This window comes from Gopherus evgoodei, chromosome 8 (genome assembly GCF_007399415.2).
Source record: "Gopherus evgoodei ecotype Sinaloan lineage chromosome 8, rGopEvg1_v1.p, whole genome shotgun sequence".
Classification (NCBI taxonomy): Eukaryota; Metazoa; Chordata; order Testudines; family Testudinidae; genus Gopherus; species Gopherus evgoodei.
Window position 1 is genome coordinate 72244046 of NC_044329.1, and position 21000 is coordinate 72265045.

Here is a 21000-nt window from a genome sequence, read left to right on the forward strand (position 1 = left end):
GGCTCCCTGCATGGCTGCCCTGGCCCCACACCACACCACTCCAGGAAGCACTGTGGCCCCTGGGAGGGGACAGAGGACTCCGCGTGTGCTGCCCCTGCTGCACCTCCAGGTACCTCCCTCAAAGCTCCCATTGGCCGTGGTTCCCCGTTCCCAGCCAATGGGAGCTGCGGGAGATGGTGCCTGGAGGCACAGGCAAAGCATGGAGCTCTCTGCCCAGGGGGCTGCAGGGAAGGTGCTGGTCACTTCTGCAAAGCGGTGTGGGGTTCGCAGTGCCATGGGAGGCAGTCCCATGGGCCGGATCCAAAGTCCTGAGGGGCCGTAGTTTGCCCACCCTGCTATAGAGGGAAATACCATAAAGACTGAAAGGTAGTAGTTAAAATAGGAGTTCTCATACTAGGCCAGATGATTAGTCCAACTAATTTGGAATCTTGCCTCTTACTGTACTTGATGTTTTAGATCAGTGGCTCTCAACCTTTCCAGACTACTATACTCCTTTCAGGAGTCTGATTTGTCTTGTCTATCCCCAAGTTCACCTCACTTAAAAACTACTTGCTTACAAAATCAGATCTAAAAATATGAAAATGTCACAGCACACTCTTACGGAAAAATTGTTTATTTTCTCATTTTTACCATATCATTATAAAATTAATCAATTGGAATATAAATATTGTAGTTACAGTTCAGTGTATAGTATACAGAGCAGTATAAACAAGTCGTTGAACGAAATTATAGTTTCTTCTTCGAGTGATTGCTCACATCCATTCCAGTTAGGTGTGCGCGCCGCGCGTGCACGTTCGTCGGAAACTTTTTACCCTAGCAACTCCAGTGGGCCGGCAGGTCGCCCCCTGGAGTGGCGCCGCCATGGCGCCCAATATATATCCCTGCCGGCCCGCCCGCTCCTCAGTTCCTTCTTACCGCCGTGTCGGTCGTTGGAACTGTGGAGCGCGGCTTAGCTGTCCTCCACGTCCCTAGCTCTCCTAGTTATCTATCTATTTATCTATTGTTATTCTCTAGTTCCATTACAGTTGTTAAATAGTTTGTTAAGTTGATAGTTAAGTTAATTAGTTATAAAGTACTTCTTCGCCGGGGGCTTAGCCCTTCCCGGCACCCGGCACCGGGCTCATGCCTGGTTCGCCGGGCTTCAAGCAGTGTGCGGCCTGCAAGAAGCCCATGCCTACCAGCGATCCCCACGAAGCGTGCCTGAAGTGCCTCGGGGAGTCGCACAGATCTGACAAGTGCCGCATCTGTAAGGCCTTTAAGCCGAGGACAAAGAAGGAGAGGGATCAAAGGCTCCGAACTCTCCTGATGGAGGCGGCACTTGACCCGGCGGCTTCGCAGGCCGTGGTATCGGCACCGGCACCGGATCGCTCCGGCACCGAGAAGACTCCTCGGCACCGACCCTCTCCGGCACTGGAGCCAGAGCCAAGGCCGTCGAAGTCTAATACTCCGGCCAGGCAGACCCGGCTAGAGCGCCCGGCCTCGACATCAGCCGCGGCGCCGCCGGCACCGTCAGCACCGTTGACTCCGGGCCCGGTGGGTCCGTTGAGTCCGGTGCCGCCGAGCTCCCCCATGAGATCTGGGGTTGAGATAGTGGTCCCATCCACACCGGAGACCTTCGCCTCGGCTCGGGACCTTATTGCCCTGACGGAGCCTACTCGGCTGCCACCCCCGGTACCTCCGGTGCGGGTCGCGTCCAGAGGCAAGCCCATGATGTCGGCACCGCCCACAGACAGTCGTTCGCCATCCAGGTCCCGACGTCTTGGGCGCTCCAGATCCCGACGCCGCTCGCAGTCCCGGCACCGCTCTCCTCAGCGGTACCGGTCGCACTCGCGGCACCGGTCGGCATCGAGACGGTCGCGGTCAGGCTCCAGTCGGCGACACCGGCACCGCGACTCCAGGAGCAGGTCCCGATGCTACTCGCCGCACCGGTCGACCTCCCGGCACCGAGCTGGTGGCAGGTCCCGGTCCCGGTCCCGGTCTCGCTCGACCTCCCGGCACCGAGCTGGTGGCAGGTCCCGGTCGATCTCCCGGCACCGAGCTGGTGGCAGGTCCCGGTCCCGGTCGATCTCCCGGCACCGAGCTGGTAGTAGGTCCCGGCACCGAAGCGGCGCCCGGTACCGAAGCGGCGCCCGGCACCGTGACAGATCCCGGTCCCGGTCCCGATCCCGGCACCGATATGACTCCCGGCACCGGTCCCCGGCACCGAGACGATCCTCCGTGCCGGCCCGCGCAGACCCGTACCATCCAGGGTCGGCCCCGCCGTGGCCCTCGAGGCAGCCGTCCGTATCCTCCCAGACGGACAGCGGCTATGCGCTGGGCACCGACCGGCAGGCGGCGCTGTTTGCTGATCCGCCGCTGCAGGACCAAGGCCCACAACAGTGGGGATTCTGGACACCCTGGGCGTACCATCAGGCCCAGGGCCCCCAGCAGCTCCCTGCTAGGCCGGCGACTGCGGAGCGTAGGGCCCCTGAAGCCTCTTTGTCTCGCCCCCCTCCCTCCCCGGAAGGGGACGAAGGGTCCAAACAGCAGGACTCCGCTGTGGCTCCGGAGACAGAGGCGAGGGCTGAGGAAGACCCCCCGTTGGACACTATTGTGCCTGGGGTCTCATCATCCTCCTCCCCGGATGAGGCGGTGGCGGGTACCTCCTCCAACAGTCCCCCCCCGCTGGATCTCAGGGCGCACCAGGACCTCCTCAGGCGATTGGCTCAAAACCTGAGTCTGCAGGCAGAGGAGGTCTCGGAGATAGAGGACCCAATTGTCACCATCCTCTCTTCCGATGCTCCCACCAGGGTCGCCCTACCGTTCATACGGACCATCCAGGCCAATGCCAATACTATCTGGCAGTCCCCGGCCTCCATCCCTCCGACAGCGAAAGGAGTCGAGAGGAAGTACATGGCCCCTTCTAAGGGGTACGAATATTTACATGTTCACCCGACTCCCGGTTCACTGGTAGTGCAATCGGTGAACGATAGGGAGCGTCACGGCCAGGAGGCTCCGGCCCCCAAATCCAGAGAAGCCAGGCGGATGGACCTCCTTGGCCGTAAGGTGTATTCGGCTGGGGCGCTGCAGCTCAGGGTCTCTAACCAGCAGGCCCTGCTGAGCAGATACGCCTTTAACTCCTGGGTGGCAGTGGACAAATTTAAGGAGCTGCTGCCACAGGATGCTCGCCAAGAGTTTACGGCCATCCTGGACGAAGGCAAGAAGGTCGCGCGCACGGCCTTACAAGCCTCCTTGGACGCTGCGGACTCGGCTGCCCGTACCCTCGCGTCAGGAGTTACGATGCGTCGCATCTCCTGGCTGCAGGTTTCCGGCCTTCCGCCAGAGCTCCAGCACACGATACAGGACCTTCCTTTCGAAGGCCAGGGCCTGTTTTCCGATAAGACAGACCCCAGACTTAAGAGTTTAAAGGACAACCGGGTCATTGCGCGGTCCCTCGGGATGCACACCCCCGTGACACAGCGTAGACCCTTTAGGCCGCAACAACAGCAGCACCGTCGGCCGTTTTCCCAGTTCCGCCAGCGGCAGGACCTTTACAGGCGCCGCGGCAGGAACGGGAGGCGCAGGCAGTCGGGGAACCAAGGGGGGCAGAACCAAGGCTCCTCAAAACCCCCGCCTGGTCCTAAGCCTTCATTTTGAAGGTGCGCTCGAGGGCGCAGTAACAGTTTCCCCTATGGATCCTTCCCCCCCGTTTTCCAACCGCCTTTCGTTTTTCCTCCCGGCGTGGTCCCAAATAACATCGGACCGCTGGGTCTTAAGCGTGGTGCAGACGGGGTACCGCCTGCAGTTTGTTTCGTTTCCTCCTTCCCGCCCTCCTTCCTCGTCCCTCTTCAGGGACCCCTCTCACGAGCAATTCCTTCGGCAGGAGGTGCAGACGCTCCTCAGCAAAGGAGCTATAGAGGCGGTTCCCGAAAACAAGAAAGGCAAAGGGTTTTATTCCCGCTATTTTCTGATCCCCAAGGCCAAGGGTGGCCTCAGGCCTATCCTCGACCTGCGAGAGCTCAACAAATACCTCGTGAAGTTGAAGTTCCGCATGGTATCCCTGGGGACCATTATTCCATCCCTGGATCCGGGAGACTGGTACGCCGCCCTCGACATGCAGGACGCGTATTTCCACGTTGCCATTTGGCCACGCCACAGACGCTTCCTCCGCTTCGTTGTGGGGGCTCGTCATTATCAATTTGCGGTCCTCCCGTTTGGCCTGTCCACGGCCCCGAGGGTGTTTACAAAATGCATGGCAGTTGTCGTGGCGCATCTTCGGCGCAACCGTGTCCACGTGTTCCCTTATCTGGACGATTGGTTGATTCGGGGCACGTCGGAACAGCAGGTGTACAGCCATGTCCGCGTGATCACCGGCATGTTTGCGAGTCTGGGCCTCTTGATAAACACAGACAAGTCCACCCTGAGGCCCACTCAGAAGGTGGAATTTATCGGGGCCGTCCTGGACGCCACTGTGGGCAGGGCCTCGCTGCCTCGGCAGCGGTTCCAGACCATGGCGGCGATCGTTCAACGCTTGCGGTCAGCCCCGTTGACGTCAGTGAGGACATGTCTAACCCTGTTAGGCCACATGGCGGCGTGCACTTTTGTGACCGACTACGCTCGGCTCCGCATGAGGCCTCTCCAGCTGTGGCTTATCAGTCATTACAGGCCAAGGCAACCGTTAGACATGTTAATCACAGTCCCCCAGAAGGTCTTAGATTCCCTCGGCTGGTGGTTGGACCAGTCCGTATTGTGTGCGGGTCTTCCCTTTCACCCGTCTCAGCCCTCGGTATCCCTGACAACGGATGCCTCAGATCTAGGCTGGGGGGCCCACCTAGGGACCCTGCGGACGCAGGGCCTATGGTCCCAGGAGGAGGTGGGGCTACACATCAACATGAGGGAGTTGAGAGCGGTCCGCCTTGCTTGCCAAACGTTTTGTCATCAGCTTCAGGGTCGTTGTGTAGCCGTGTTCACGGACAACACGACGACCATGTATTATATCAACAAGCAGGGCGGCACCAGGTCCTCCTCCCTGTGCCTCGAGGCGATACGACTCTGGGACTTTTGCGTAGCCCACTCCATTCACCTCAGGGCTTCCTTCCTTCCCGGAGTACGGAACACGCTGGCGGATCGATTGAGCAGATCCTTCCTGTCACACGAGTGGTCCCTTCGCCCGGACGTCGCTCTCTCCATTTTCCGGAGGTGGGGTTATCCCCGGGTGGACCTCTTTGCGTCCAAGGGGAACAGGAAGTGCCAAGCGTTCTGCTCCTTTCAGGGCAGGGAGCCGGGGTCGATAGCGGATGCCTTCCTCATCCAGTGGTCGACCCACCTGTACTATGCGTTTCCTCCGTTCCCTCTGGTTCACAAGGTCCTCCTGAAGGTGCGCAGAGACAGGGCTCGTGTGATCATGGTGGCCCCGGCATGGCCCAGACAGCACTGGTACACCATGCTGCTAGACTTGGCCGTAGCCGACCCAGTCCCCCTGCCCCTTCATCCGGACCTGATTACCCAGGACCACGGGTCTCTCTGTCACCCAGACCTGCAGTCGCTGCACCTAGCGGCGTGGCTCCTGTGTGGCTAGCTGGTTCCGAGCTGCGCTGCTCCACGCCTGTGAGAGAGGTGCTCTTGAGCAGCAGGAAACCGTCCACAAGAGCCACATATTCGGCAAAATGGAAACGCTTCTCCTGTTGGTGCGTAGAGAGAAATCTCCGCCCTATGGAAGTTTCGGTATCCAAAATCTTAGACTATGTTTGGTCCCTCAAAGAACGTGGTCTGGCCTTATCGTCGTTGCGAGTCCATCTGGCAGCTATCTCCACCTTTCACCCGGGTGCGGACGGTCGCTCCGTTTTTTCTCACCCGACGGTGTCGAGATTTCTTAAAGGGCTGGAACGGTTATTCCCTAACGTCCGTCCCCCTGCTCCAACCTGGGATCTTAACCTGGTGTTGTCCCGGCTCATGGGGCCCCCCTTTGAGCCGTTAGCTACTTGCTCCCTGCTTTACCTCTCTTGGAAGGCTGCCTTTCTAGTAGCTATCACCTCAGCTAGACGGGTGTCGGAACTCCGAGCCCTTGTGGTAGACTCCCCATATACGGTCTTCCACAAAGACAAGGTACAGCTTAGACCACACCCTGCCTTTCTACCCAAGGTGGTCTCAGCCTTCCACGTCAACCAAGAGATTTTCCTCCCGGTTTTTTTCCCAAAACCTCACTCCTCAGGCAGGGAGCAGCAGCTCCACTCGCTGGATGTCCGTAGAGCTCTCGCGTTCTACATAGAGAGGACCAAACCCTTCCGCAAATCCCCCCAGCTTTTCGTGGCGGTAGCGGACCGTATGAAAGGGCTTCCTATCTCCTCCCAGAGGTTATCCTCGTGGGTTACGTCCTGTATCAGGACCTGTTATGACTTGGCCCATGTCCCTACGGGCCGTGTGACTGCGCATTCTACCAGGGCGCAGGCGTCGTCGCTGGCTTTCCTCGCCCGTGTGCCCATCCAGGAAATCTGTCGGGCAGCGACCTGGTCATCGGTCCACACCTTTGCTTCCCACTACGCCCTGGTACAGCAGTCGAGAGAGGATGCGGCCTTCGGAACTGCAGTGCTCCGTGCCGCGACTTCTCACTCCGACCCCACCGCCTAGGTATGGCTTGGGAGTCACCTAACTGGAATGGATGTGAGCAATCACTCGAAGAAGAAAAGACGGTTACTCACCTTTGTAACTGTTGTTCTTCGAGATGTGTTGCTCACATCCATTCCACACCCGCCCTCCTTCCCCACTGTCGGAGTAGCCGGCAAGAAGGAACTGAGGAGCGGGCGGGCCGGCAGGGATATATATTGGGCGCCATGGCGGCGCCACTCCAGGGGGCGACCTGCCGGCCCACTGGAGTTGCTAGGGTAAAAAGTTTCCGACGAACGTGCACGCGCGGCGCGCACACCTAACTGGAATGGATGTGAGCAACACATCTCGAAGAACAACAGTTACAAAGGTGAGTAACCGTCTTTTGTACTGACTTCACTAGCAGCCTTTTGTAAAACTAGGCAAATATCTAGATGAGTTGATGTACCGTGGAAGACCTCTGAGTACTCCCAGGTGTACTCGTACCTCTGGTTGAGAACCACTGCTTTATATCTAAAGATCCAAACCTGTACCTGCATCCATGTGTGTAGATCTCCAGACTCACAGTTTCCCATTGCCTTTAATGGGGCTTAATATGTGTACAGGGATATTTATTTACCATAAAATTAGCCAACCTCTTTTAAAGTCTGCTAGTTGACAACTTGAGACAATGTATTTCCCAGGTTGACCATATTATGCATGCAGCAGTATTTCCTTTTATTGATTCTGAATTTATTATCCTCTTAATTATTTTAGGACCCTGTTTCTTGTTATGATAAAAGAGGGCAAAAAAGATGACTGATCATTTTTCACATTCTTCTGAATTTCACATTTCTCAGTGAAGTCTCTACAAGCACTTCTCTTTCCCAGACTGAACAATCCTACTGTTTGCAGCCATTGATATGTTTTACATCCCAACGTACCCCTGGCAATCTCTGAAAAGTTTCACAGAACAGCAGCAATCTGCAATACATTTCTTAAAGTAAAAGGACCAAAATTGTAGATGTGGGTACCATAGTTCAGAATCACTTCATCATAATATTATCAAAAAAAATTTCTATTTGTTTTTCAGTCTACATAACCATCAAACTTTATTTTCATAAACTACTGATATACATTAGGGAGACATGTTCACCACTTAAGAAGATTCCTGATCCATAGCCTATTGAATTAATTGGGGTCCTTCCATAGACTTTAATGGGCTCTGGTTAGCCCCAAATCTTTCCTCAGAGGAACATGTCATTAGTAGCTTTTTTTTTTTAATTTAATTTAACCTCTTACACAAAAATCAAATCAGACTAATTCTGCAAGCACCAAATCTCAGTCCCCTGAAGTCCAATGGCAAAACTTCCTGGATCTGGCCCTAAATTCTCTGACCTGGAATTGTGTCAAAAATAGAATGGCAACTTCAAAAAACATTACTAATGTAGAATCAGGAAAGAAACCGTTTTTATGAAATTTAAAAACCTTTTTTCTTTAGTTCTATTGTCTGTGCTCCTTTAATGTAGACTAAGAACCATTTCTTTGAAATGACTTCAAATGCTTTTTGTGTACCGCACAGAAATAATGGGAAACGTTTGTTTTAGTGAAAATCATCTGCCTGGCATTTCAAGCAATGCTATTTATCTATGTCTTGTTACATGCTATTAGCAGAGGTTTATATAGCTGAAAGAGATACTGATTGGTTTTATCCTCCCTTGTGCAAGATAGCCCCAATCTGTGGTTACATTTGTGCACACTGCACCTTCTCAGTAGCTGTAATTTTATTTAGCATACTTAATTAGCTCGAAGTATTCTGGGAGACTACCTTATTCGCTAATGCTCTGCAGTAAGGACAAGGGAGGAGGAGGCTGTGGGGAGCCTTCAAAGTAAATATGTTTGTATTTAGTCTATAACTCTTCCTGTGTCTTGTATTTAAACAAAAAGAGGGCAACCTTGTCTGCAAGACTTTTTAAAATTCCAATAAATAAGGGAACCCTGCATTTCCATCAGATGGGTATTTTCTATTGCCAGTTATTCTGCATAGTCACATGGTCAGATTCAGCAGTGGTGGAAGGATGTCTATAGATGGAGCCTCCACTGCACCCCTTTATGTGGCCTGCATAAGAACCAGGCTGGATTGAAGACTCTCTGCTCAGAGCTGCACAGTGGCTGCTTGCACCTTAATTCCCTGGGGGTGCACTGTACTCTAAAGAGAGCAGGGAGATGAGAGCCCTTTCTCAGAGTTCTGCATTGCAGTTCAGACTGGCCACAAACTGTCCTCCAATAGTCTTGATGTGTTTAGCTTCCTCTGAATCTGTATCAGAGCATTACCAGCATTCTCAATTTGTGAGTGTTAGAGAGACAAGGCAAGGGGAGGTAGTGTCGTCTACTGGACCAAGTTCTGTTGGTGAAAGAGATAAGCTTTCAAGCTTAAAAGAGCTCTTCTTCAAGGCTTGTCTCTCTAATATCCTGGGACCAACATAGCTACAACAATGTTGTGAGTGCGGTGATTTGGGGCCAATTTGAGGGAAATCTCATGAGAAAAACTAGCTCAGCTCATTAATTTTGACTGAAATGCTTCAATGACTAGAGAGACCACTGTCGCAGTTGTGCTTCAGGCATCTGGTTCACTCTGGGTGGAGCACAGCCCTGAAGCAAGTGCAACTTTGAAACTGCAGCCTCACCAAAGTGCAGGAAGAGGGAATGAATGATGGAAAGGACTCGGGAGAAGCCCCATTTTCTGCAGGCTGGAAATAGAGGGAAGCTGATAAAACGTGCTGTGGGGAACAAAGGGAAGTATGGGGGCCTGTGAGGGTAGAAATGGGTCTTGAAGGAGCGAGGGACTGAGGGAGCCTGCCGATGGGGTGTGAGGATGGCTCTGTGCAGTAGGAGGAAGCGGAAGGAAAGTGGGGAGTCAGGGAGCAGGTGCATGGAGGAGCCAGAACCAGCACTCTTATTCACACATTTGGTAAGCTTTTAAGGTTCAGTAGTAACTGTCATGCATGCATTGGATTGAGGGCAGGGGAAGATTAAAAACAAACAGAGGACAGAACAAAAATGGATTATTTTTAAACCCCTCATGACTTTTTGGGGTGGCTCTGACTCATAGTTTTTGAATGTTTGGAGTTAGCAAATATAGCTGTGCGGAAAATGTAATTCTGTTTTGCAGAGAATTTTGATATTTTAAAATTTGGAATTGTTCCAATTCAGAAAACAAAACAAAACATGTTGATATTCCATGAGAGAATGGAAGCCTGGCTCTGGGCAGTCTGCCTGGTGGGCTCCCTCAGAGCCACACATTCTGGGAGCCTAAGGCTGCCAAGAAGCCATGAAGCTGGGAGCTTGCTGGCTGGCACTCCCAGGCCTCCAGTCATCCTGCCCAGTGCACTGATGGGGAGCTGGGAAGCCCTTAGAGCCCCTCTGTTAGCTCATTTGTGAGATGCCTGTCCTTATCACCAAGTACAAGAGGGAAAATACAGATGCTCAATAGTCACTCAGAATGACTAGTCTATTTAGTGGGAGATTGTCGTGTGTATCTTTAAAAAACTCTTCACTTGGCTTCAGCTGGTGCTACCTGTAATTAAGGGGGAAAATATTACTCAAATAAATTAAGCTTGGAGTTCAAATTTAATTTTACAAACTGTGTTGCAATATTGGAATTTTGTCTTTCTCCTGTAAGGGTGGGTACAAGCAGGGCCGGCTCACAACATTTTGGCACCTGAGACGGGGAGCTCAAATGACGCCCCCATGTCCCCTTGCTTGGGCCAAAACTTTGAAAGATCTCAATTCTGCCTTTTTCCTGTTCTACTCCTCTCATGGTACTGCTCTGCTACCTACCCCAATAAAGGAAAACTAACAACTTAAAATGCCTTGTTCAAACATTTTAAGTAACACTTAACTTTCAAACACCTGAACAGCAAATGTAACTTTTCTTGTCTTCTTGGTAAACTCTGGCATTTTTATCTTTTTGAATAATAAAAATGGTGCTTTCCGTGCCTTCTTGGTTGCAAAGATTTGAACTGCTTCCTGAAGGTCTACAGTCTGGGCCAGCTCATGCTGTATTGAGACAGTTGCAAGGCTGACCAGCCTCTCCTGTGTCATTGTGGAGCGTAGATGGGTTTTTATTAACTTCAGCTTGGAGAAGCTGCATTCTCCACTGGCAACTGTTACAGGAAGTATTAGATGTATGTGCAGAGCAACAAAAGCATTTGGAAAGAGGTTGGTCATCTTATCTGTGCACATATATTCCAGAACAGCCTTTGGAGTAGATCCTGCTGAAAAGTATCTTGAAATGGCTTTCAGTTCATCACCCAAATCACTTGCATCAATATTGTGCATGTCGTCATGTGTCAACACTGTCTCTAGTGCCCTGCATTGCTGGTGTAAGTCTTCTTCAGGTATAGTGAGGAGTTTTGGAATATCATACAACAGGGGTGGGCAACCTATGGCACATGTGCCGAAGGCGGCACATGCTCTGATTTTCAGTGACACTCACACTGCCTGGGTCCTGGCCACTGGTCTGGGAGGCTCTGCACTTTAATTTAATTTTAAATGAAGCTTCTTAAACATTTTGAAACCTTATTTACTTTACATACAACAATAGTTTAGTTATATATTATAGACTTATAGAAAGAGACCTTCTAAAAACATTAAAATGTATTACTGGCACGCGAGATCTTAGATTAGAGTGAATAAATGAAGACTCGGCACACCACTTCTGAAAGGTTGCCGACTCCTGTCATACAACATCCCAAATATGCTGCTGTATTCCTTGAGTTGCATGAAACGTTCTTCAGCTGATTGTATTGCACAATCCAGCACCTGGTTAAAGAATTCAACTTTGAATTGTTGTTTGGGGTCTCTTATGGAATTATCCCATGCCTCGTAATCAAAATGTCTTCTTCGGTGACTCTTGTGTTCTCGAATGGGTGGGAAAATAGCTTCAGTGTGAAGTTCCTCTGCCAACTTCTGTGCACTCTTCAGAATGTTTTGAAATCCCTCACCTGACTGGTAAGACTGTAGGTATTACATTGCTTTCTCCAGTTGTTCCATTGCTCCAGGTATATCCAGGTCAACACCTTGGAGTCTCTTACTTACAACATTTATTTCAAACAGTGCGTCATGCCACAACACTAAGCCACACAGAGATTTTCAATTATGTATGTTTCTGGTGATTCCATTTCCCTCTGCCACTGTTCTCCCACAAACAGTTCCTGTCATAGCGTTATCCTCCATAATGGCAACTATGGCATCATCTATCTTCCCAATTTGGTGTTTGATAGGCTTTATCACCTCCACTCAACTTTCCCATCGTGTGGTACTCAGTGGTTTCAGTGTCAGAGAGGATGTTGCCAGATGTTGCTTCAAAATTTGCCATTGATGAGCTGATGCAGAGAAAAATACATGGATACTTTGAATTACAATTAAAAAATTCAACAGCCTCTCTAGAAGCTGATGCTGCATCACTGACCACCAAGTTCATGGGACAAAAAAAGCTTGAGGGTTTAATTCTCGGATCCGTGTCTGCACTCCTCTGTTCTTTCCTCTCATGTTGGCACCATTATCGTAGCCATGACCTCTCATGTCAGCTATCGCAATTCCCTTATCTTCCAGCTTTTTAAGAAGCACATTTGCCATACCAGCTCCTGTAGTATCGTCAATGTCAATAAATTCTAGAAAATGCTCTCTAACAGTCACCATTGCAGCGACATTTTCACTAGGTTCTGTTGTTGTTACAAAATGCACCATTAAAGTCATTTCTTCCTTATGGCTGATGTCAGGTGTGGAGTCCAGAATAACAGAGTAATATCTTGCTGTCTTCAGATCTGCCACAATCTTTTGTTTGACTTTTGTTGCCAGTAACTGTATGATCTCATTTTGAATTGTTTTTCTAAGGTAGTGGCGTGTGTACATTTCTTGGGTGATGACTCTTCTTAGATGCTCTTGGAGTACAGCATCAAACTCAGCCATCAACTCCACAATTTTAAGGAAGTTTCCTTTGTTTGGCACATACAGCTGATCTGAAGTGCCAAGCAGTGCTATGTTTTGGATAGCAAGCATTCTCACAATGACAATGAGCCTTTTCAGAACATTTTGCCAGTAAAGAGACTTTGATGCAATCTTCTCTTGATGTTGATCATCTATGGTGGCCTTTAACCTTAGTCTCATCTCAAGCTCTTTCCACGTATGGAATTCTCTCTGGTGATTTGCTGCCTTCTCATGGCATGCCAGTTTTCTAGCCAGATTTTTCCAGTCCTTTGTTCCTTTAGAACCCAATGTGACTGGAACATAATACTGGAAGAGTTTGCAACAAAAACAGTATGCAGCATTCTGGGTTTTTGAGTTCGTAAGCCATGGCCTCTCTACTTTGTCACCACTGGGGATTTCACACCAGTAATGTGTTGGATGGAAACTTCTATTTTCATTGTCTTTGGGGAACATGAAGTTTTTCACTTGCTGTGGCCCATGCAGTACAAGGAAGTCCCTGAGGCTACTGCTCAAGTGGGTCCACAGTCCTGGATCATGTAGACTTACAGAACTAAACTCATCAGCAGCTGTTTCTTGCGCCTCCACCCACACTTCTCTGATCTATACTTTTCTTCAGGAATGTGCATGGTTACATCCATTTGAGATGGAGATATGGATGCTGTGGTAGCTGCCAGGTCACCTGCACTCTGACTAACTGGAAGACCAGGCATCTCCTTACCACTCACATCCTCACTGCGGCTAGAAGACTCACCATGAACATTTGTGTCTATGTATCTCAGGAGAGCTCCTTTCTGCTTAGATAGAAAAGCTTCCTTTGCTTTTTTCTTTTTCTGAATGCTGCCCCAGAGGGGTGTTTTCTTCTTTCACTCACGACTGCTGTTCTGTGCCAACTACAACACTCTCAACACTCAGTTGAAGGGGACAAATAAGCAGGCTGGTAGCAAGGCCTCAGTGAGGGAAGATATCAGCGTCTTAAGGGCCTAACTAGCTCCTATTACTTTAGTTGAGTAGCTGTTCTCCTAAAGTGGGTTCAGGGAAGCAGCAGGAAACAGGAAGCTCCATGAGAAGTTGGTGTTAATCAGTCCAGGCTCCTGGGGGTGCTAGAGAAGTACATAAGAGGTCCTCCTACTCTTTCTTTCTGCAGCTCCTGCTGCTTCCTGTTATTCCCTCTCACCTTTTCTCCTTCCTGCCTGTTATGTCTCTTGTGCCCTCCTTCCACCAGCACAGCACTCTACCATCTCTGTGCATCTAGAGCAGAGAGAATACATATGCACCAGCAGCAGACACAGTTTTATACACTCTGGGTCCAAGTGGCACCTTCCCCCCCTTCCCCCCCCCCATGTCTGGCACCTGAGGCAGCTGCCTCAGTTCACCTCATGGTAGGACCGGCCCTGAAAGTAGCTGAAAGGGCTCCAAGAACTAATAAAGTGGAGTTCCTCTGAGTTCTTGTTACTGTACTGCTCTGTCAGAAGAGAACATGGTATATCAATACACTATTAAAAAGTAGAGCAGTGACAGCAGAGCATTGTCTGTATTCTCGCTGTGCACTGGGCTGCGATTTTTCATTTCATGCATTGTCATTCACAGCTTGCTGGAATAATTCCATGAAGTCAGTACATATCCTTAACAAAAAGGAGAAAGAGCAATACATTTTTGTTGTTGTTGTTTTGAAAGCTGGACACATTTGCATACATTTCATTTTTCATTTTCTACCTGCTGGTAAAGTCTGTTAGAAAAACTTAAGTTATTTGGAGTATTTTTCTCCATTATTAATTTGGTACACATTTTGTTTCATTATATATATTTTTTGTCCCTTCAGTCAAGAACAAAAGTAGCTCTGTCTTCAAAGTAGGGTCTTATGGTACTCTATGTGAAATCACTGGGCTGGGCCTCATATAGTATGAAAAATTTAAACAAAGTAAATTGCCCATCAAATGTCAACTATGACCTGTAAATTCTTCTTAAACTTTGGAGAAGTTTTGATCCAGAGGTGCAATGGAATTTCTGAACATGTTGGCCCATATTCTCTCTTGTAATCCAGCCCTTTTATGCTGCTCAGGCAGCACAGAGAGACCAGAAACTGGCCAGCTGTCCTTAGCTGAGATGTCTTGCAATGTGGTGGAGTCATCAGTTAGTGCAGAATGGTCATCGCTGGTTGCTCAAGTGTAGAGGGTGTCTTTAGGGAGTGGCAGGAGCACTGCTGCATTGCAGTTTTTTCTCAGATGGTAGAAGGCAACTTAGAGGAACTGCGTGTTTAGATCAGTCTCAAACCTGTTACAAACTATGCCAAAGTCAGTGGAGACAGTACTGGCTCCTTTGCAGCCCCTTATCCTGCTGAGCCCAGCTGACAATCTTGGTCATATGTCTAGGCATATTGGACATTAATCTCATTTCAGCACTAGGGTATAGTTGATCAGACAACAAAATGACCAGTCACTTAGCATCATCTTGTATTTGTTTAAAAGATCAGATAGTATTTGTATGGAAACTTACATTTTTAAAGCAAATACAATGCCCTGAGCTTTTCAGGTTACATTCCAGTCTTTCCTTAATACTTCCCACTTAGGGATAAGCAAAATTACTTGTGGAACTTGGGCATTGGATTCCATATAACATAGTTTTCCTTGTAAATTTTTGGAGAAGATAACTGTTCTACAGCTTTGAGATTGCATGTAGAAAATGAATATGTGATCTAAAGCAACCTATAATGTTTCACATTCACATCTCGGGATACGTTTAATAAATGTACATTGCAGCACACTAAGTATCTTTCAATTTGGTCAAACTTCCACTCCACATACCCAAAACAAATGTTATCAGGAAGTATTAATGATTAGAAAGTAAAGGTTTACTAAGGATCACACAGCAGTCAATCTGATATGAAGTGTGGCTTACCAAGACTCCAAATACTGTATCAGACAATATGGCTAACACAATCAGTGCCATAATTGATGCTTATAGATAAACACCAGTCTTTGTATGCTAATTATATACTATAACATCCTGAGTGATAAAAAAAGAAAAAAAAACTGCTGGAAACATGTTAGGAGTATCATACAGGAGGTGTGGACATATTCTGTCGGAACAAAAATAATCATGATTCAGCATCCAGAAGAAAACAATATGTCAGAATGTTACCTTAACAAATATTTTAGCACATTAGAAGTGAGAATTCCATGTCCAGTACTACTTGTGTGCTTTGGAGGCTTTTGAAAGAGCAATAATTCATATATTGCATACAGCGCACCAGGACACTATCAAGCACAAATGAAAGAGATACTTTTCTTCGCTTTCAGTCTTATTTAATTAACATTCTCAGCCTATTTTAAACTAAGTGCCCAAGAAGTCAGTGGGAGAAATGTGAGTATGATTCTTTTGTCTTCACTTGTTCAGCAACTGCATTTCTTCCTGTAAGACAGAAGATGGAAAGGCAATCTAAGATGGCCACAGAGCTTATATAAGTGAAAAAATTTACATCCTTTTTCCAGGTTCAATGACATTGCTTGACTAACATGCCATAGACAGAATGGATTCTACCCTTCCACTCAGTCATGAAATAAATCCCTGTAAAGCTAAGAAATTCAGGATACTGTGTTGTCCTCTGTGACCTCTCATGACAAAATGTGTTTCTCAGGGATCATCAAAGCAGGCAAAAAGACTAGTGAACCAAAAATAGACATAATGATAGTGCCAAGGCCGGAAGCAGCACCCAAAATTGCTAGTACTCCTATGTTTCAGTAATAAACACCATATGGCTAACTCAGACCTTTCTTAATACCCAAATGTAGAGTAAGATCATCCAGACAAATTTAATTTGTTTCTATATTGGTAGAAGGATATTTCTATTAAAAAGAACTGTGTTAGGAACTGGGAAGTCATCCATAGCCCTATTTTGATTTTGAGCTGTACTTGATATATAGAGAGTATAGCTTTAGTGTTGTTTGCCTTGCTACTGGTGGCAATATAATAAATATCTTTTCGTGACAATATATCTAAATGGGATGCAGGAGCTCAGCGCTTCTGAAAATATCCCATTTATTTAGGTGCCCAGATATGGATTCATGAGCCCAATAGTTAAAAAATTTGCATTTTGGGCAAGGTTGAGAAGGTGGTGGCAGGAAAATGTATTCTGCAGTATCCAGAGCTCCATGATTTCCTTATTCCTTTCATTCAGGTTTGTGCTGGCCCCCTCGGTTGAAGGTGTCTTTTGTGTGATGGACAAAAATTGTTCATATTGGTTGCTTTAAAATCTATCAGTACTCTCTGATACTGTTGACTGGGGTGGTTTAATTGACTGGAGATTGTAGGCCCCAGAGAATGGAATTACTTTTTGCCTTTTTCTTTTCTGTCAATGACATCCCAAAGAATATGGTGGGTAATGGCTCTTCAGTCTGCAATAATCTCTTGAAAAGTTATAAATAATATGATTGTCACCCTTTTTGCCCCGCTCCTCTGTCACCACAAACATGCATGTATGACTGTTGGGGAGACAGGGGGCTATTTGCTCTGAAGTGGCATCACTGTGTGCTGATAACACTTAGATATATGTCTTTGTTTCACTGGAACTAGACAGTACAATGTGTCTATTTTTCTAGTGTCTTGTCAAGACAGGGAACTAGATAAAAAGGAGACTTGATCCTGAGACATAAACACTACTAATTGGTTGAGGGAAGTAACCAGAGATAATTGCAAGAATGGTGCTTGCTCCAGTTACTGAGGGTTCAGCTTAGACATGTACTAGATTTCAATTGCTCCCAGAGCCTCAGTCCACAGTGGTGGACAAGTTAGTGTTTTCTCCGTCTGCACTTGGCTCCCTGGTTATATGCATTTTTTCCTCAGATGTGGACCTTGCCACTAACATGCATGGCTTTGTGATTCTCCGCTGGCCCTCTTCACTTCTCCCTAGGATTGCATTATGGTAACATGCTATATGGGGCTGGAGCTTTCCCTAAAGACCACTCAGAATCTGGGGCCTGTGCAAAACAGAACAAATTACACGAGTCCTCTGTATATTGCACTAGCTGCAATTCAGACCAGTTATAGTAATCTTTTAAAGCTTTCCCTGCCTGGGAAGGTCTCTCATCCCATGCACTGCAGTGATGGATCTTCACTAAATCATCTCTAGATTTGAATATCTGTAGCTGCTAGTTGGACATTCTCAATGTAGGTCTCTTAACTTTCTATGCTGGTCTGTGGTCTGAGTTTGTGGGCCTACAGGGTGTGATGCAAAGTATATCTGCTTACTCATTGCAGTGTAGTAGGTTTATTACTGGGTGGAAATTCCATCCCCTCTCCCCCATATATTTATCATGTACCTTTTAAATTGACTTACATAAAGCTACGACAATTTACAACAGCTGAGGATCTGCCCCTTACAGTAGTAATGGATGCATTCTTTAAGTTACAAAATTAATAAAAGTGCTACTTATTCTGCCTGGAAGTCATCTGGAGCCATTATATTTTTAGCTGAGGAATCCAGTGTTTTTTATTAACTGGCCACAGCCTTGATACAGTGTGAAAGAAGCACATCCTTCTCTTCTTCTTCCAGAAGATAAGCTATCTTCATAAGAATGCTGGCTTCTGGAGCGAGATGGAGCAGGACAAGAAATTGAATTTGTCTGCCATATGTCACAACCATCCTTATCTTAGCAATAGTAAGAGGCTCATAAAAATGACACTAATGAAAAGTGACATTTAAAATTAGCTATTGTCTCTAGGAAGATCAAACTACTGCCATAACACTAAATCTTAGTGAACTAAAACTTTATTTCATTACCTGAGTGTCAATTAATTTAACACTCATGACAAACTGATGATTTGACATTCAGTTTCCTTGGAAAAATAGAAGTGAAATATTTAATGTGTGTTAGCTTGGAAGAAATATGATATGTAATATTTTTAGTAGAATGCCACACAATAAAAATATGTAACTGAATTCCATTTATAGCACTTATTTCTTCAGGGTTATTTAAGTAAAAATACTTTGGTAATACTTTATACTCAACCATAAGAAAGCAAGCACAAGTAAGTCTGAAAACCAGAGTCCAAATTCAGCCCTCTGTTACACTAGTATAAATGTAGAAGAATTTAATTGAAACCAGTTGTTACTCCTGATTTACACCAGTATAAGTGATGATAGAATTTGGCTTCAGCTAACCAAAAAAGGGTATGCCCTGTTATTGCTCATTTAACATCTTCTGTTTCATTACCATAATAACTTGATTAAAACTAATTGTCCTACACTGCATTTATATACAGTATTGTTCTATCTTTTCTTAGTAGTACAAAAGACACTCTGGTCATTTGGGCATATACAGTATTATATGTTCAGTGAAATTTTGCAATATATTCTGATGATAAAACACAAATAGTCCCAAAGGTCATTCACGGACGTTTGAAACAAAAGTTTTAAATTTTGTTTCCCTAAATGATTAGCTAAAATGCAAATTTTGAAATTCTAGGAAATTTAATAAGAAAGGCAACTGGATCTATCCTGAGGCCTTTCATTTAAGAACCCTGTTTCAAATCATTTGGAAAATCATTAGGGTGTTAAAAACATGCAACATACATTTAAAACAATTATGTCACATTTGTAAAATCTAAGCACTAACTTTTACAGGTTACAGCAACTTATGATAATCTATCTTCACAGAAGTCATAACATCTTTGCTGTTAAAAGCTTTTTAAGTGTGTATCATTTGGATGAAAAGTCCTTGTTGTAAATCTTATCTTCAATATTACCAAAGAGTTTTTCAGTTTTCCGGTGGTGATAAGGCAACTAGTTATCATAATGGCACAATGACACAAATGCTATTATGTTGAGAAGGTGATAAAAATGATTGTTACATCTTATGAACAAGAAGACATTTGTATCAGTTGAATGTATATTTAGGATAACAAACATCCTATAATTCTTATTCTTATTTCTGTAAGATGACTACTGCTAACAATCAAGGGATATAGACCTTACTATGGAAGATGGGTCCAGCATCCAATCCAGTGATGAGCAGACATTAGATAATTAATATGGCACACCTTGTGTTGGTATAGTGAGCTCATGGTACCAAAGTCACAAGGACACTACTGCTGATCATATTCTCTTATGAACATGTCCAGAATCTCTTTCAGTTTGGCATAATGTTTTCTTACAGAGGCTTTAAAAAACCTAGCTGTCTGTTTGAAGTTGCCCTGTTTGACCGTTAAGAAGAGAATAACACTTTCCAACTGAGAAATCTCTAGGTAGTTTGGGGGATGTAAAAAGTTTCAGTTTGTGTCTCCAATAATCTCTCAATGGAAATCAAGTTGCAAGGCAAAGACAGAGGAGACACAGATCCTCTTCTCACTCATCCTTACAATTCATGTACTTTGAACAGAAAATAAATTTCGAATGCACCCAACTTGCTGAAACTCAGCGGTTTCTTTACTCTAAAGGTGGGCAGGAGCCTTCTGTTCTATTTCTAATGTCTTCCTATTGCAAGATGAGTATAACATGAAATTATGTGCATTCAGTTCAAAATCAGGAGTATGTGGGGACTCAAAAATTAACCTAAAGGGTATCTTTCTAAAAATGGTAGCCCTTAAGATATTTACTCTTTTATTTTATTGTAAGAATTATTTTGCAGTGCCATATAGTAGAAGTCTGAATATAACTGAGTTGTTCAGTAAGCCACTGCTTTAGCAGGGCAATAACTGACATATAAAAAACTGTCCAAAAACACGAGTGCACTTTATACAATGCTGGATGTTGTAGAATTTATTTAGATTAGCACTGCTATGAAAGGATTCTCACATTGTCAACACCATAGCTTGGCTGGTAGCATTCTGCACTCTCACAGCCCAATCAGCTCCAGTTGTGAGGGTGCTCTCCATTCACGGGAATTGGGACATCAATGTGAAAAACAAAATTTCAACTTCGTTTCCTCTGTGTCCAGGGCACACAAACAGGTAAGACGACTACCCCCGAGGGCACAATCCTGTTCCCAATGACAACAATGGAAGTTTTGCCATTGATTTCAATAGGAAGAAGATCAGGCCCCAGGAGAGGGGACAGCCTAGATGTAGTGGAGAATCTGCCCCAGCTTCTGTTGGACACAGCAGAGCAAAAGGGCTGTCAGGGAGCAAATAATTGCTCCCTGATTCTCTGCCCTAGCCGCACCCTCAGTACAGGGTTGAACAGCATAGGGTATTCTATAACTTCTGCCAGGTGAGGATAGTCCTCTTGGGATCATGCACCAGCTAGGGATATCCAGAGTGCACCCTGATCTGCCCATTCCTCTTCCTACTCCAACACATCCCGCTAATACTTTTGGCATATGCCTTGTGTCAGACACTCTGGGAAAGAAGGTGTCATGTCGGCAGCTCTCACAGCTCTCCCTCATTCCTCTGCACCAAATAACTAGCCCTATGTGTCATTTACACTATGTTCAAAGTGAGTGTAAAAACGTTGTC